At 43.2% G+C, this 18,210-nt stretch overlaps 1 long non-coding RNA gene across 2 annotated transcripts in view; it reads left to right on the forward strand.

Moving 5' to 3' along the window:
• LOC138472747 (uncharacterized) overlaps nt 1–18,210 on the forward strand; it is a 732,613-nt gene that overhangs the window by 259,215 nt on the left and 455,188 nt on the right. For both annotated transcript variants that reach the window (XR_011268674.1, XR_011268672.1), the window contains exon 19: nt 1,208–1,393. This is a non-coding gene — a long non-coding RNA (uncharacterized lncRNA). The remainder of the gene's footprint in view (nt 1–1,207; nt 1,394–18,210) is intronic.

The following is an 18,210-nucleotide window of genomic DNA, read 5'->3' on the forward strand; positions in this document are numbered from 1 at the left end:
TATTTGTTGTAGCATTAAGTGGTCTGAAAAGATGAAGTTGGTTCATGCCACTATCTGTTGACTTACGGATTCAAGAAGGGCCTCCTATTTTGTCTCGTGAGGAATACCTAGATTATATCATTAAAAAAGTGATTCCCTTGCACATATATCTTCACTCCTGCTGTATTGGCAACTCTTATCCAGCAATCCCAAGTAAGTCTTCCACGTCCTCTGGATCTTTTGGATTGATAGTCTATTTGTCGTTACAGGGCCTTGTAACTCCTAGTGCCACAGGGTACTGGCGCTAACCTTCTGCATTCTGGTAGGCAATATGCCCTTATCTTCCAATGTTTACAGCTGGAGGGGAGGGAGTTTTCATGCCAGGGGGACTTATTGGTCCCTATCTTTTCCAGGCCAACTGCGATCTTGCCAGGAACATGGATAGGAAGTCTATAAACAAGGCAATGGTTTCCTTCACAACAACTCCAAAATCCAACAGCTCGGTACCAACCAATCTTTATTCAAATGTTTCAGTGTCTCTTAACCATTCGCCTTCTCACCACGAATCGATTCACATTCAGTCGACCGTTCATACTCACACAATCAACCCTTGCACATGGCAGCAAGCTGCATAAAAACACATTGGAGCTCATCAAAGGTTTGTCCTTATTTGGCGATAAATCCACCAAATTACCTCCAAACTCAAGTTTCACTACTGGCACTTGATCCATGGGTAAACCATAGGATTAAAAGTGGCGGTAGGGCAGTGTAATTCACCATTTTTGACGCCCACATGACTCCATGGGGATCTTCGCCAGATGTACTGTCAGTGTACGTGCTGCACAGCAAATGTGCCGATTTTTTAAACTAAAGTGGTAGAATTATCTCCAGCCTGTTGCTGAAGGTAAATCCTCCACTTTACCCGCAAATGTTTAATTTGGCGGTGCAGGAAAAACAGCAGCAATTCCGTACCCACCAAAAAAAGCATCAGCGATGGAATTACCACCACTTTTTTCCTGCACCGCCAAATTTGAAATGCAGGCCATCTATTGTTTCCTGCCCAGTGTTGACAACAGATCACGATTGTTTTGCCACCGCAGATTCTGCATTTCTGCCTCTATTTTGCTTCTACTGTGAAACCTTCAGACATTTTACTGTATAAAGGTTTTTCCCACATTGAGTTTTCCTCGAGGGTTGACGCTCCTTCTACTTGTCACTCCTCTCCCAGCTGCCACCTCACTTGAGGGCATGGTGGCACCCAGAAAAACCTGGCGAATCTTTATATGTTACATCTATGGAGAAGACCACAAATGAGGCTGGTGACTGAAATCAGTTGAAGACCACTTACATTGCACAACTCTACTTCCTCTAAAGAAACATCTGGAAGCCATGTTTGGAGGAAGTCTTTGACCAGGTATGTCATTTGGGCGTGTATTTTGGAAGAAGGTAATTTAATACTCGGTAACCTTTGCCAATGGTTTCCAGCATTGTGTACCAACTGTTCCAATATTTCCTTGTTTCGTCTGTTAAAAGGTGTGACGGTGGTCCCAGGAATTCAGGACACTCCAGACTCTCTGGCAACCAGGATGTGTATTGGGAACAGACATCCCAGCCCACATCCTGGAGGCACACACACAGGGCATGCAGAAGCCCGCGAAATCATTGGGTTTCACGAGAAAGTGCATGATCAAATACGGACTGACCCGGGTTGGCTCGACCTGGGGAAGGTGAAGGGGCAAGATGACCAAAGGACAGGACCAAGAACCTTGTGGCATGGCCATTTTGGAGCCAGGCCACCTATTCGTGCCAAGTGCTGTAAGCGCGGTTAACATGGCAAGTAAGGGTTAAAAATACATGAAAACGATAGCTGCCACCAGTCCTGCCTATGACACATCTGCACAGTTCATAACAAGTCCAGCGAGAGTTTCTAGGGCCTTTGGAAAGACTAGAGACCCAAGGGTGCTGTAAAGTAAGTTACATTGCATTCTTGTTACATGTTGCACAAAAGCTGCAACATGAGGAAAGGACTAAGAGAAACAAAGTCTCCCAGTACTAACTGTCTTAAGGGCATGTCAGTTTCCTCATAGAATGTGAGCGAAAGCCCAGAGGAATGCAGCTGAGGGCTGTGCTTCTCTGGCAAAGTCTAGATCAGGGTGTAAAACAGCAGCAAAAAGTTTGGGGGTTGACACATGGAGGGAAAATTACATACAATTATGAAATCTTTCCCAACACTCGCCTTCCCCAGACTAAGTACAGGGGGAACTAATCCACCCCTGGATGAGTTTCTTGTTCAGGTTGGTTAAATTTTCTGGACAACCCATCAGCATTGCTATGTTGGACACCTGGCCTATGCTCCATAGTGAAGCCAAAGTCTTGTAGACTTATGGACCACCTAAGCAACTTTGGATTCTCTCCCTTCATGTTCATTAGCCACTTTTAGGGCTTATGCTCAGTCTGCACAGTGAAGTGGATCTCATAGAGGTAGGGCCTGAACTTCCTTATGGCCCACACAACAGAGAAGCATTCTTTCTCTACTGTGGACCATCTGAGCTCTCTGTCCTTAAGCTGGCGACTAATGAAGCCAATCGGGTGTTCCTTACCCTTCTCATATACTTGTGATAGTATAGCTCCTATCCCAGTGTCTGCACAATAAAAGGTCTTTGGTAATCACGGGCTCTGAGACCAGGGGCCTGGCACAAGGAGTCTTTTAAGCCATTGAAGGCCTTCTCACACTCTTCAGTCCAAGTCACCTTCTTAGGTTTCTTTGGAGTAGTGAGGGCAGTCAGAGGGGCAGCTATGGTACCATAGTCTGCCATGAAATTTCTGTAGTACCCAGTGAGGCCTTAGAAGGCTCTCACTTGGGTTTGGGTAGTGGGGGTAGGCCAGTCTTGTACTGTTTGTACTTTAATGGGTAGAGGCTGTATTCTCCCTCCACCTACTTCATGTCCAAGGTAAACCACTGAGCCTTGTCCAATCTGGCACTTACTGTCCTTTATGGTCAAGTGGGCCTTCTGAAGAGCCTGTAACACAATCCCAAGGTGTTTCTCTTCCCAGGTGGCACTGAAAACTGCTATATCATCCAGATATGCAAGACAGAATTCCTCCGACCCATTCAACACATGATTCACAAGCCTCTGGAAAGTGGCAGGTGCATTCTTCAACCCAAAAGGCATTACCCTGAACTGGTAAAGGCCCTCCGGAGTGGTGAAAGCTGTCTTCTCCTTGGCATGTTCTGCAAGAGCTATTTGCAAATAGCCTGCAGTGAGGTCAAACATGCTGAGGTACTTGGAGGCACCCAAGGTATCCACCAGCTCATCTGTTCTTGGCAAGGGGTGGGCATCTGTCTTGGTGACAGCATTCAGAGCCCTGTACTCCACACAGAACCTTAATTCAGAAGTTCCTGCTTTTGGAACCAAAACCACAGGGCTGGACCAAGGACTACTAGAGGGTTCAATCACCCCAAGATCCAACATTTTGTTGACCTCTGTCTTAATGTAAGACCTTAATTTGTCTGACATTCTGTATCCTCTACTTTTGGTAGGTACACTGTCTCCTGTGTCTATGTTATGTTTGCACCAAGGTGTCAAACCAGGGGACTGTGAAAACAGGGGGATAAATTGCCTAAGCAAACTTCTCACATCAGCCTGTTGATCAAAAGTCAGGTGAGGGGCCACTCGGACACCCTCAATGGAGCTATCCGAAGGACTGCCTTGGAATAGATCAGGAAGGGGTTCAGACTCCTCTTCCTCAACATCGGAAGCCAATAGCAGTGCTGCGATTTCAACTCGTGGGATGAAAGCCTTCAGCCTATTTCCATGGAACACTTTTGGAACCTGTCCAGGCCTTCCAAGGTCCACTAAATAGTTGACTTCTCCCAGTGACTCCACCACTGTGTAAGGGCCTGACCATTTATACTGTAAAGCTCTAGCCCTTATGGGATTCATGACCAGAACTTTCTGACCAGGTGTAAAGTTGATGAGGGAAGCTTTCCGGCCATGCTAATGGTTCACCAGAGCTTGTCCTGCCTTCAACTTGTCACTAGCCAGACCCATCAGGAGTACCATCCTTTTTCTGAGCCCTAGCACATAGTCTACTACGTTAGTAGTGATGGAGGGAGTGGGCATCTCCCATCCCTCCTTGACTATGGCTAAGGGTCCCCGTATAGGGTGACCAAACAGAAGTTCAAAGGGGCTGAAGCCAACACCCCCTTGTGGTACCTCTCTTTAGGCAAACAGTAAGCATGGTAATAGAGGATCCCATTTTCTTCTTTGAGGTTCTTCCAGAGCACCAATCATATGTTTCAAGGTCCTGTTAAACCTTTCCAACAGACCATTGGTCTGGGGGTGGTAGGCGGAACAAAATGTGTAGGTGACCCCACATTCTTTCCACATAGCCTGCATATACTTGGAAATAAAATTGCTGCCTCTATCAGAAACAAATTATTTAGGGAAGCCAACCCTAGTGAAGATGCCAAGTAAAACATTTGCAACTTACTTGGCAGTTACAGTTTTCAATGGGATGGCCTCAGGATACCTGGTGGCATGGTCGACGAGCACCAGGATAAACCTATTGCCTGAGGATGTCTGAGGGGGAAGGGGAGCAACAATGTCGATCCCTACCCTCTCCAATGGTACCTCCACAACTGGGAGTGGTACCAATCGAGCTTGGATTGTTGAGCCACTCTTACCAGATAACTGGCAAGAGGCACAACTCCTGCAGTGACTTTCCACTTGCACCCCCATCTTGGGCCAGTAGAAGTGCATGGATAACCTTTGCTTGGTCCTCTTAATCCCAAGGTGACCAGCAAGGGGCACTTCATTCGCCAGCTGCAGGAGGAAGGGTCTTACAGCAAGGGGAACCACCAACTTCCTATAGTCTCCTTCTGTAGACTCTGTGGGCTCTCTATACAGGAGCCCACCTTCCCAATAAATCCAATGCTTCCCAGGAGGTTCACCCTCAAGCTGGGAGCAGGCCTGTCTCCTTAGGCCTTCCAGAGATGGGAACTCATGTTGGCCTTTACTGAATTCTTCCCTGTCAGGACCACCTTCTACTAATAAATCATTTAGTTCAGGATGGTCATTGGGGTCCAATACTTCAGGCATCACCACCTCCTCGTCAGGTCCTGGTGATTGACCAACTACCTCCACCTCAGTGGTAGGTGAGTTAGGGGCAATATTTTCTTTCCCTCTTTTCGATTTTCTGACTCCTTTAGCCTTGGGTTTCCCCTTTGGCTGGGCATTGGTCTTGGCCAGTGCTGCCCTTGTTTGAGACCTTGTGCAGGGTCTGTCAGCAGTGTCACCCACAAGCCCTAAAGCTCTGAGATCATCGCCCAACAAGACCTTTGCTGGGACACTCCTCTGAATGCTCACTGGAATCCTGACTGCTGTACCATTGATAGTTAGATTCACAGGTATTACTGGGAACATGGGAGGTGGGCCATCAGCCAGCTTAGTGGGCATCAGAGCAGCTCTGGCAACTTCCTCTGGGTCTACCAAGGTAAAATCCACTACAGTTCGACTCTACCCACTATTCCTAAGAGCTGGAGTATCTACTCCATTGATCAGCACACTGGCCCTCATTACAAGTCAGGCGTTAATGGTTTAACGGCGCCGTCGGTGCCGTTAAACCCTTAACGCCTGATTAAGAGGTCCCGGGTTTTAAAGCCTGCTTTTTGCAGGCGTTAAAACCCATGCCGCAAAGTGACCTTGGTGCTAAGTACGGTGCCGCAATTTGCGGCACCGTACTTAGCGCCTTTCCCCATTCCCATTATGCCCTATGGGGCAAAAATGGGAATGGGGAAGGGCAAATGGTGAATGGGGAATTACCGCCCCACTCACCTTGGAATGGGGCGGTAATTCCGTAATCCACCATGCCGGAGTCCGGCATGGACCATGCTGCTAATAGCACCATAGTCCACCGTCTGACTCGTAATGAGGGCCACTGTCTTTAAAGTAGTGCTTGGTGTTATCTGGAATCCTAGCATAAGCCTCTGAGACTTTAGGCTCCCAGCAACCCAGGGAAACTAAAACTACCTCAGCTTCTATCCCACTGGGGAAGGAGTCTGAGGAGAAGGATGTCCCTGTAATCTCTTCTACCTCATAGTAGGAGAAGGCCAGATTAGCAGAGTGGACCCCCAAGGGTTTAACCTTACATCTGGGATCCCCCTTCACATGGTCAGTTGCTCCACAAGCAAAACAAGATCCCTGGGGTCTGTTTACATAGGGAGGCTTATTATAACCAGAGTTCTGTTTTGGAGGCTGACCTCCACTACCCTGTGAGTTCTCTTGTGTCTTACCCTTATTTTTCTTTTTGTGGCCCTTATGGGAGGAAGTTTTATCAGTTTCTCCACCCTCTTTATCTTTGGACTTTTTCCCCTCCTCCTGCTTGCCAGGATGAGTCTTGTCCTTATTGGACACTCTATGTGACATCCACAGATCTGTTGCAATGGCTAGTTTCTTCGGATCTATCTCCTTTGAATCTGCCAAGTGCTGCTTAAGCTCAGGGGAAGAAGATGCAAAAATATGTTCTAGCATGACAAGACTTATCATACCTTCAAAGGTAGAAACTTTATAACCTTCAACCGAGCCAGTCAAGTTTTTTAAGGATTCAGTTACATAAGATACCCAAGTACCTGTCAGGCTTTTTTCTTCCAAAAACCTCAATTTGTCCACGGAAACTGCTGAACCCCCACAGTCCACTATGAATGCTGACCTCTCTACTGATTATTTACAGTGTAGCTGTTAGCATTCCCGAGGGAAAGGGGGAACATGGCACAAAATAACAAACTTCAGGTCTCGTTCTGTTTTCTGGTAGCCACTCAACCTATTTAGGAGAAAAACATAAAATAACATTATGTTTACTAATCTTTAGTCGTTCTAAAAACCTTTTGTCCCCTCCAAAGTTATATCCCAGATTTAAAGAAGAAACGCTTAACCATACCTGAAAATCCTCTTCTCAGTACTTAGAGGATTAATATTTTCTTACTATGGAATTTTTCAGAATGTCACTAAAGTGTCTCTTCTACCTTTTTTTAAAACTCTTTACTGGAAGAGTGCTAAAGCTTATATTTGAATAGACAAATCTCAACTCCTACTGAGTCTCTAATTATTTGCAGTTCTATTCCAAAAGAAAAAAGGTTGAACTCCACTTTTAGATTGTTAACTCTCAAAGTACTTGTAAAATCATCTTCCGACTTGTTTGAAAAATGCGAAGAAGATAAAATAAATACAATTTCTTTTTTCTTCTCAAAAATCGGATGAAAATCCTTTCTGTGCGTGTACAATCACAAGTTTCTTTCCAGCAAGAAGTTTGCTTGTGAAATAACAATGGACCCCGTTGAGAAGCGTCTTGAGTTTAATACGCATGCGCGGAAGAATGCTTTTCAGTATTACTATGTTTTTCTTCCTTCAGTAAAACGCATGTGTACTAAATTGTCGTGTCAGGAAAACATTGTTGGGTAACTGCGCATGCGCGAGTGAATACTGCTTTCTGTGTACAGATCCTTCCTTTTGTCTTACGTCTCCGTAGATTTTTCACCTTGTGGAAAGTGTCTTAGTAAAATCTTGCATGCGTGAATGAAAACTCTGAATTCTGACTGCAGATTTCCCTTGGAGTAGAACCCGTGCATAAGTTAATTTTGTTAGTAACGTTACGAAAACCAAACAAATAGTTGAATGATGCTGTTCCAATATGTTAACCTAACACGCTGTCACTTGCGCAGACAGCGTAATACGTCAAACCCGAAACCCGAACGAGCACTAAATAAACACAGCGCTCTACATATACAAGTACGTTGAACTTCACGTAATTGTGCAACAATAAAGAAAATAAAGAAAAAACTAAACACGTGCACGCTTAAACGTCACCAGTACTTAACATACTTAACGCAATGCAGTCAATTTAAGAAATATAATTTCAAATGAAGAACGCTCTTCAGAATACTTTAACTCCTTTAGAATTGACTTTGAATATTTTAACTTAAACCAGAATTTCAATAAAACACAAGAGTTTATAAGCTTTTCTATGGAATTTGCTGATGAAATAAAATAAAGTCACTTATCTTATTTTTCTCTTCATAAGATGATCTCAGGATAGACTCCAAGACTCGCCAACCGGACTCCCAAACTCCAGAATGATTCAATTTTAATAAGGCCCAAAAGTTAGTTTCAAAATGTACCAGCTCTACACAAATAGGACCTTCCTGCTGGACTGCTGACAATGAAAGGCAGTTTAGAATGTTCGGAGAATGCCTTTTCTGAACTTCTGACCAATCAGGAATGTTGCTTGAAATCACCATCTTGGCTTGGGAATTTCTCCACACTCTGTACTTCAAGGTTATGGCCCAAACCATTTAGCATGTTAAACACATATATATTTCTCCCAAAATCAACCACAGCCCCAGAAACCTGACAGCACCCCCCACCCCTTTTAATTCCCTTTCCCAGGGCTAGCCTTCGAAGGGTACTTCCTATGGAATTTTGCAACTAACTGTGGAGCATGCACATTAGATTCATCTTCCCATGTATGCTGTTCTGGTCCATAACCCTCCCAGTCAATCAAATATTGAATTCTTCCTCTAAGTCTTCTAGAATTCCTTTCACCACATACTCTTCAGATTAATTCTCTAACAACACTGGTGGAGGTTGTTAGGGAGAATTCTCTGTTTAGGCTGAATTTCCTAACCTAGTGAGTCCCCCAGCAGCTTTGCTGGATTTTTGGAGTTTATTTTTTTCTCCTGCCAAGAGTGAGACTCTTTTACCCTCACTCTTGGACATGATTTGAGTCTGTCTCTTTGATTCTATATGTGTTTAATGGGCTATGTGGTCTTTTACTCCATAGGGCTTCATGTGTTTTTGTGATGTGTCTTACACAGCACCCTCAGTGCAGTAACACAGGGGTGTCATAGTGACCCCCCAGTATAGACTCCATACCCTGGGACTGACTACTGTCTCCCAGGGCATGTAAAGTCACCATTGACTTTACTAGTCTCAAATTCTGAACAGAACCAGTACAAACCATCATATTGTGGACGTACTGGCCGGGGCAATTCGACCCAAGTTGAGCACTTTGTTCCACTTTTTGGCGGGCTTCTCCACAGAAGCCCTCCAAAGTGGTGCCACTCTGTCTGGGGTACTTAGGAGGGGTGGCGGGGGATTTAGGCACCCTGGACTGAGTTGCCTAGGCAACTCAAGTCGCACTCCGTCCTGATTGGCCCAAGTGGTGAGCCGGCCAGCTCACCACTTAGCATGTTTGAGTGACAGCTAGGCTGAGTGAATGGGGGTTTTCTGCATAAAAGCAGGACTTTGGGGACTGGAACTTCAGAAGTCGCCACAGGACCTAAGAATCTGACGAGGAAGAAGCTGAGCCGACCTGCTACGACGACACCACCGGTGGAGCCCGGCTGAACCGTCTCACCACTTTTCCCAACGACAGAGGAGATCTCCAACCCTGAGAGTCTTCTTCCTTCGACTGGTGGGGATAACCAGTCTGCTTCCTTTTTTCGCTTCCTGGAGCATCTCGTGTCCGCCTTGCCTGTGCCAAGCACCCCGGCAACCGGGATACCACGTTTTACCACTACCACGAATCAAAGGGTAGGACCTTTAACCGGAAAACTCTGCGGCTGGTTTCTTCCCTGGCAGTGCAACGACCTTCATCTTTCCTCCACGTTGAGATCTTCTCTTCCTCTGGACGACGCCGTGACTTGCACCCGCTGCCAGGAACAACTGCCCCTGCTGAAGGATCCTTTCCACATAAGGTCCCGTGTTCCACCTGGCTTCCCTTGCAACCGACTGTACAGGGTAGATTTTGCCCCCGGCTTTCGACCCTGGGTTAGCCTGGGACACCCTGGCTAAACTTTTCTGAGCCTAACTAAAACCTTTCTGAACTCCCTACAAGACTTTGTATGGCTGTTGTCATTGTGTGATCTTGGGTGCATTTGTGCACTGCTCTCTCCAAGAGTGGGCCCGGCCTATGGACTTTGGCTCACATGTAACTTTTGACGTTCCTGCCTTGCTTAAGAGTTCCTAAGTATTAGTGTGGTGTATTTTCTTACATTCTGCCTTTTCCCCTCCCTTTTTTGTTAACTTATTGGAGTGCCATCTATAGTTAAGCGCTCACCTCTGTCTGGAAATAAGTGGTGTTAACTAAGACTTGTCTGATAAGGAATAAGGAGTGTATATATAATAATAATAATTGTGGTTAGAGTGATTTACAATAATAGTGCTGGAGTGTTTCAATAAGTGTGTTTTTAAATAAATAATTATATACCTTGATACCAACGCTCTGGTCAGTGTTTGCTTGTGCTATTGTATCCGAGTGCCCATTGTGTATACTTTGCATACTGCCTAACTCTTCTTGAGGGAAGTCTGACTGCTCAGACACAGCTACCAGGTAAATCTGGGTGGTACAGACTGCTACCAAGTGGGTTTACTGCCAACACCTGTAGTCCTAAATCTTTTGCAGTGGTCCCCAAGGGAACTGCACAGGTTTCTGCCTAACAAAGGTGACTTTAGTACTCTGGTCCCATGAATCACAGGTTTCAAAAGACTGATATGGAATGTAGGATGTACTTTCAGGGAATTAGGAAGCCTCAACCATACTGCTATACAGCATTAATCACCTTTACCACCTCAAAAGGACCCACAAAGCGAGGACTGAATTTATTTTTACCTTTAATTCTCAAATGCCTAGTTGAAAGCCAAACCAAATCCCCTACTTTGTACTCGGGACCTAGTCTTCTTTTTTGATCTGCAAACTGCTTGTATTTTAGCTTACTATCTGAAAGCACCTTTTTTGCCCTTTCCAGATTGTTTCTCATAGTTTGCAAGTGAGCCTCAACTCCAGGATTCTCTGACTCCTCTGAAACTTCAAAACTTAGAAACCGTGGATGGAAACCCCTTCCTAGAAAAAACGGGGACATTGCAGTTGAATCTTTAACACAATTATTATAAGCAAATTCTGCAAGCCAAATTAAATCCACCCATTCATCACCTGCCTGTAAATAACATCTCACATTTTTTCCCAGTTCCTGGTTATCTCTTTCTACCTGCCCATTAGTCTCGGGATGATAACCTGATGTTATACTTACTTCCAATCCCAATCTCTTACAGTATGCTTTCCAAAAATTGGAAACAAATTGGGAACCTCTAGCCGAGATGATTCGATTGGGAAGCCCATGTAATCTAACAATCTCCCGTAGAAAAGTTTTAGCCAGACTATCCGCGGTAACCTCTCCCTCCATCGGAATAAAATGAGCCTCTTTAGACAAAAGATCCACTACCACCAAAATAGATGTAAATACCCTGTCCCGAGGAAGATCTGTAATGAAGTCCAGAGAAATTGTGTGCCAAGGACGAGGTGGAATAGACAACGGCTCCAATAACCCAAATGGTTTTCCTGTTTGACTCTTCATCTGTGTACAGACAACACAAGTCTTTACAAAATTTAAGATGTCCTTGCGCATCTTCTCCCACCAGAAACTTCTTCTCACCAATTCTAGTGTCTTTCGGAAACCCGGATGCCCAGACAATTTGGATTTACGACAGTCTCTTATCACCTTCTCGCTCAACTCCACTCCTTTTGATTTTGCTTGCCTGGCTTGAATGTCACAACAAAACCATAATCAGCAAAGAACAATGACCATCTCAGCTGTCTTGGTGTAAGAGTCTTAGCCGATTTTAAAAATAGCAAATTTCTATGATCGGTCAAAACTGTTACAGTATGCCTTGCCCCCTTCAAAAAATGCCTCCATTCCTGCAAAGCAAATTTAATGGCTAAAAGTTCACGATCTGAAATAGTATAGTTTTGTTCAGCCAAGGAAAATTTCTTAGAATAATAAGCCACAGGATGAAGTTGTCCTGTATCCTTGTCCCTTTGGGAAAGAATGGCTCCCATGGCTAGATTTGATGCATCAGCTTCAACATAAAAGGGCTGAGAAGGATCAGGATGGATTAAAATAGGACTTGAACTAAACCTTTTCTTTAACTCTTGGATGGCCTCCTCTGCTTCTGTTGACCAAATAAACTTAGCTCCTTTTTTCAAGAGCCTGGTTATAGGAGGTGCCACTCGGGAAAATCTTTCAACAAATCTTCTCTAGAAATTCGCAAAAACCTAAATAGCTTTGGACTTCTTTTACCTTAGTCGGAGTTGGCCAGTCTTGAACTGCTTGCACTTTATTTGGATTCATCTCCAACCCCTTTGGTGAAACTATGTAACCCAAAAATTCCACTGGATTAGTATGAAACTGAGATTTTTCCAGTTTAGCAAACAAGTGATTGTCTCTGAGTCTTTTTAACACCTGACTGACATGCATTTGATGGGACTCCATCTCCTGAGAATAAATTAAAATATCATCGATGTATACTACTACACATATGTCCAAGAAGTCTCTCAAAACTTCATCCATGAAAAATTGAAAAGCTGCTGGAGCGTTGCATAGGCCGAAAGGCATTACGTGATACTCGTGCAGACCAAAATGGGTTTTGAAGGCCCTTTTCCACTCGTCACCCTCCCGGACATGTACCAGATGATAGGCACCCCGTAAGTCAAGTTACCCCGTAAGTCAAGTTTGGAAAAAATGGTAGCACCCTGGACTTGATTCAAGATCTCCGAAATAAGAGGGAGAGGATACCGGTTCTTAATGATAACTCTTATAATCAATGCAGGTTCGAAGGGGCCCATCAGGTTTTGGCACAAAAAATAATGGAGAAGCTGCAGGGGATTGTGAATGACGAATAAATCCTTTAGCCAGATTCTCCATAAGTTACTCTTTAAGGTAATCATTCTCTTTCTCTGTTACTGCTTACACTCGACTACTGGGTAAAACAGCCCCTGGCTCCAAATCAATTTTGCAGTCAAAACTTCTATGTGGAGGTAATTCTCCAGCTATCTTTTCATCAAACACTTCCCTAAATTCATCATAACACTGCGGAAGATGTCCTAAAGTTGCCCCAATATTATGACCAGTAGTTCCAGCATTAACCAAAAAAGAATACACCATACTCTGAGTTTGATCACCCTCTTGATGGCCATCTAAAAAACAATTTTCCAAGCAGAAGCTAGACTGTAATTCCACCACACGAGCACTCTAATTAATTTTGAGATTATGTAGGGTGACCCATGGCATTCCTAAAATTATTTTCAAAAGTGGTGAATGAATTAAATCAAAAGAAACTTCCTCCCTGTGACCACCAGCTATTTCCATAATTAGGGCACAGGTGTCATGTGTTATAGGACCAGAAGAGAGAGAAGTTCCATCCACAGCCCTAACTTGTTCCACCTCTTCTTTTCTCACCAGAGGAATTCCCAAAGCCTTACCCACCCCCAATCCATAAAATTCCATGTGGCCCCAGAATCAATCACTACCGGACCAAACCCCTTCTTTTCCGCTTTCCAAAACAAGGATACATTTACGGTTATATGTGGAACCGCTGGCTGTATCGTGTTAGCCACCTGTTGTCCTCTTCCTCCAGCTGATGTAAACATTTTAATTGTAAAAGGACAGGTTCCTAAAAAATGACCACCTTTTCCAGAATATAAACTCAAATTATTTTCTCGCCTTCTAGTCTTCTCCTCCTTAGATAGAGGACCTCTTGGTCTAATCTGTTGATCATATCCTTTTTGTTTAACTTCCTTGTTTCCAACCTCCAACTTAAGCCAATCCCCTCTAAAAGTTGCTGACGTTGTATCTCCTTGCAAGCTACGACGCCTTTCTGCTCTCCTTTCACTAATACGAAAATCCAACTGCACTACCAAGTCAATCAGACCATCACAAGTTGAAGGACGCTGAACTATATCAGACAAAGCATCTTTTAATTCGTCCTTAAGACCTCGATAAAAAAGCGAGGATCTCTTTTCTTCTGGCCATTTGGTTTCTAAAACTAAGGACCTGAACTGTGTAATATAAGTTACCAAGTTCCTGTTACCTTGGTGTAAATATAACAGTTCACCATCCGCTTCTAAAGATACTTGTCTTTTATCAAACATTTTCCTAAACTCCTCCATAAAAAGAAGAAAATTATTCAAGGTCACACTCTTCTGTCTGGCTAGTCAGTGTTGCCAGGTCGAAGGAAAAAATAAGATAACTGCCCTTCCAAAACAAGCCCAAAACAAGCTGACTCCCATACAAATAAGCTGAAAAAACAAGCATGCACCTAAAAAATTGTGGAAAGGACTCAAAAGTAAGAAACATAACACAACAAGAAAAACATACATAGACAGAACCCTACAAAGTGTGTTAGAACAACAATATTCTATTGCATGGTGACTAGAAATCCCAGATTCCAAAATAATACAGCCCTGAAATACATTGTATTTGTATTGTTTTAAATAGCGCCTTAATCCAAGGCGCTATATAATATTGTAACATGGCCTATTGGAGGCTGAAAAGAAACATGGCCTTCCCGAATACATCTCTCTGAGAAAATGTTGTACATAGATTCCAATAATCCTCTAACCCAGTCTTGCAAAAAAAGTTTTCAAAAAATAAATAAATAAAGGATTTTAGTGGATAATGCGTCAGCACTAGGGATATCACCAAGATAATATTGCTATAGAGTGACGCTTGCTAAACTAAAACAATCCCTTTCTTTAAATGTCAGTGGGTCTGTCTGCATGAAAAAACGTTTAAAGTGCGCTTTCTTTTTGCTTATGTTTAGGCATTTGGCATTGATGGGCCACCTGGTGGGCAAGTAACGATCCCATCAGTGCCAAACACCTATGGATATGCAAAATACAGGCCGCACCCGAGAGCAAGACAAAGCAGCAATTGCTGTCAAGTGCTGCCAGCAGCCTAGTGCAGGACGCTCTGTGCGACGTGTAATGGGCTTAATTGCAATATAAATAAGCCCAATTACACGCGCACAGACGGTCCAACAAGCGGAAAAAAACCGCGACAAGCGACCTCCAAATATTATAAGCGACTTTGGGCAAAAACAAGCCCAAAGTCGCTTATAATAAGCGGACCTGGCAACACTGTGGCTAGTATCCCCGCCCAGGTAGACGCCTCTCCAGATAAGTAAGACATCATTACAGTTACCGTGGAAGTATCAGAAGGAAATAATTACTAAGGTAGTGTAGCTCACATTGAGGTAAAAATACCTCAAACTTATTGGGATCTCCATAATAGCGCTCAGGAGCAGCCAAAGGCACTGGCATCATTAAAACCCTAAAACCTCCTTCTGCCCCCACAACTCTGTTAGCACTACCCTCCTCTCTCGCTCCTTCTCTAACCAATTCAGGGGGAAATTCTGATTCCTCTCTCAATCCTTGAGTCTGTGCCATCTTTTCACATAACTCATCCACCCGTCTTCCTATATTCCTATTTTCATGATAGGCCACCTTCAACTCCTCTTGTAATTCCCTAACCAGAGCACTTAATGCTTCCATAGATGACTCGGGGTTCATGACAGTTTGGGTGAACTATTTTTTCTGGCCTTTCATTCTGTCAGGCTTTTTTCTTCCAAAAACATCAGTTTGTCCACGGAAGCTGCTGAACCCCCACAGTCCCCTATGAATGCTGACCTCTCTACTGATTATTTACAGTGTAGCTGTTAGCATTCCCGAGGGAAAGGGGGAACATGGGACAAAATAACAAACTTCAGGTCTCGTTCTGTTTTCTAGTAGCCACTCAACCTATTTAGGAGAAAAACATAAAATAACATTGTTTACTAACCTTTAGTCGTTCCAAAAACCTTTTGTCCCCTCCAAAGTTATATCCCAGATTTAAAGAAGAAACACTTAACCATACCTGAAAATCCTCTTCTCAGTACTTAGAGGATTAATATTTTCTTACTATGGAATTTTTCAGAATGTCACTAAAGTGTCTCTTCTGCCTTTTTTTAAACTCTTTGCTGGAAGACTGCTAAAGCTTATATTTGAATAGACAAATCTCAACTCCTACTGAGTCTCTAATTATTTGCAGTTCTATTCCAAAAGAAAAAAGGTTGAACTCCACTTTTAGATTGTTAACTCTCAAAGTACTTGTAAAATCATCTTCCAACTCGTTTGAAAAATGCGAAGAAGATAAAATAAATACAATTTCTTTTTTCTTCTAAAAAATCGGATGAAAATCCTTTCTGTGCGTGTACAATCACAAGTTTCTTTCCAGCAAGAAGTTTGCTTGTGAAATAACAATGGACCCCATTGAGAAGCGCCTTGAGTTTAATACGCATGCGCGGAAGAATGCTTTTCAGTATTACTATGTTTTTCTTCCTTCAGTAAAACGTATGCGTACTAAATTGTCTTGTCGGGAAAACGTTGTTGGGTAACTGCGTATCCGCGAGTGAATACTGCTTTCTGTGTACAGATGCTTCCTTTTGTCTTACGCCTGCGTAGATTTTTCACCTTGTTTTAAAGTGTCTTAGTAAAATCTTGCATGCGTGAATTAAAACTCTGAACTCTGACTGCAGATTTACCTTGGAGTAGAACCCGCGCGAAAGTTAATTTTGTTAGTAACGTTATGAAAACCAAACGAATAGTTGAATGATGCTGTTCCAATACGTTAACCTAACACGCTGTCACTTGCGCAGTCACTTGCGCAGTCACTTGCGCAGACAGCGTAATACGTCTAACACGGAACCCGAACGAGCACTAAATAAACACAGCGCTCTACATATACAAGTACGTTGAACTTCGCGTAATTGCGCAACGATAAAGAAAATAAAGAATAAACAAAACACTTGCACGCTTAAGCTTCACCAGTACTTAACGTACTTAACGCAATGCAGTCAATTTAAGAAATGTAATTTCAAATGAAGAACGCTCTTCAGAATACTTTAAGTCCTTTAGAATTGACTTTGAATATTTTAACTTAAACCAGAATTTCAATAAAACACAAGAGTTTATAAGCTTTTCTATGGAATTTGCTGATTAAATAAAAAAAAGTCCTTTATCGTATTTTTCTATTCATAAGATGATCTCAGGGTAGACTCCAAGACTCTCCAACCGGACTCCCAAACTCCAGAATGATTCAATTTTAATAAGGTCCTAAAGTTAGTATCAAAATGTACCAGCTCTACACACATAGGACCATCCTGCTGGACTGCTGACAATGAAAGGCAGTTTAGAATGTTCTGACAATGCCTTTTCTGAACTTCTGACCAATCAGGAATGTTGCTTGGAATCACCATCTTGACTTGGGAATTTCTCCACACTCTGTGCTTCAAGGTTAAGGCCCAAACCATTTAGCATGTTAAACACATATATAGTTCTCCCAAAATCAACCACAGCCCCTGAAAACTGACAGTACCACCTTCTTTCTTTTTATACTCTCTGAACCTCTTTAAGTATTGGGCAGGAGTCTTTCCAAACTTTAAGATGAGAGTCTGCTTCAACATTGCAAAATCTGCTCTCTGTCAGGCTGAGAGGTCCTGTGTCCGCGGAAGCTGCTGAACCCCCGACAATCCCCCTGAAATGTAATTCCCAGAACTAGATTTCAATTCAGCTCTGTTAACTACACCCCGAAGGGAAAGGGGGAAGTGGATAACAAAACAACACCAGGCAGACTGCGTCAAGGCTAACCAGAGCTGAACCTGCAGAGGATATAAGAAAAGCAGATACAATTCCTTTATTTACTTACTAAACCTTAGGAATGGGAAGACATTAAATCCTTAACTAATAATTAAGAATCATACCTGGCTCTTCTCTTGAAATTTCTTAGAGAAGCTTGTAAGAAGCTGAAAATCTCTCTTACTTGAGACTCTTGAAGTTCATAGCAACTTCTTGCTTGAGGCCATTCTGGAAAGCTTAGTTCATTGTCTCTTTTCCAAAAATGCACTGATATCCAGTTAGATTGTCTTATATAGATTCTTTCTTTTTCTTTCAAACTGTTCAAACTATTTACAATACTGTTGAGTTTTTTAATCCTTGAAGAAAACACGTGTTACACTCACACGCGGGTTATGTCCATACAGATGAACTTCTCGTTGACATCTTCCTGGGTTGAAGAACGCGCGCAAAGAGTTCACTCGCGAACAAATACACGCGATCAAAAGGACACGCGCAAGAAACCACACGTGCAACAATAATCTCACGCGGTTATTAGATTATCGCGTCAGAAAAACACGCGCTATAAACTCACACGCTTTAAAGTTCTTGCGCGACGAATGAATCTCCTGATAGGAGTACCCGCGCTAGAAAACACACGCGCTCTTTAGTTCACACGCGATAAAAAGTTTCTCGCGCCTAGGAGCACACGCGCTATAAAACATCCGCGCTCTTGAGTTCACACGCGAC

This window comes from Ambystoma mexicanum, chromosome 8 (assembly GCF_040938575.1).
Source record: "Ambystoma mexicanum isolate Mex_15411 chromosome 8, UKY_AmexF1_1, whole genome shotgun sequence".
NCBI lineage: Eukaryota > Metazoa > Chordata > Amphibia > Caudata > Ambystomatidae > Ambystoma > Ambystoma mexicanum.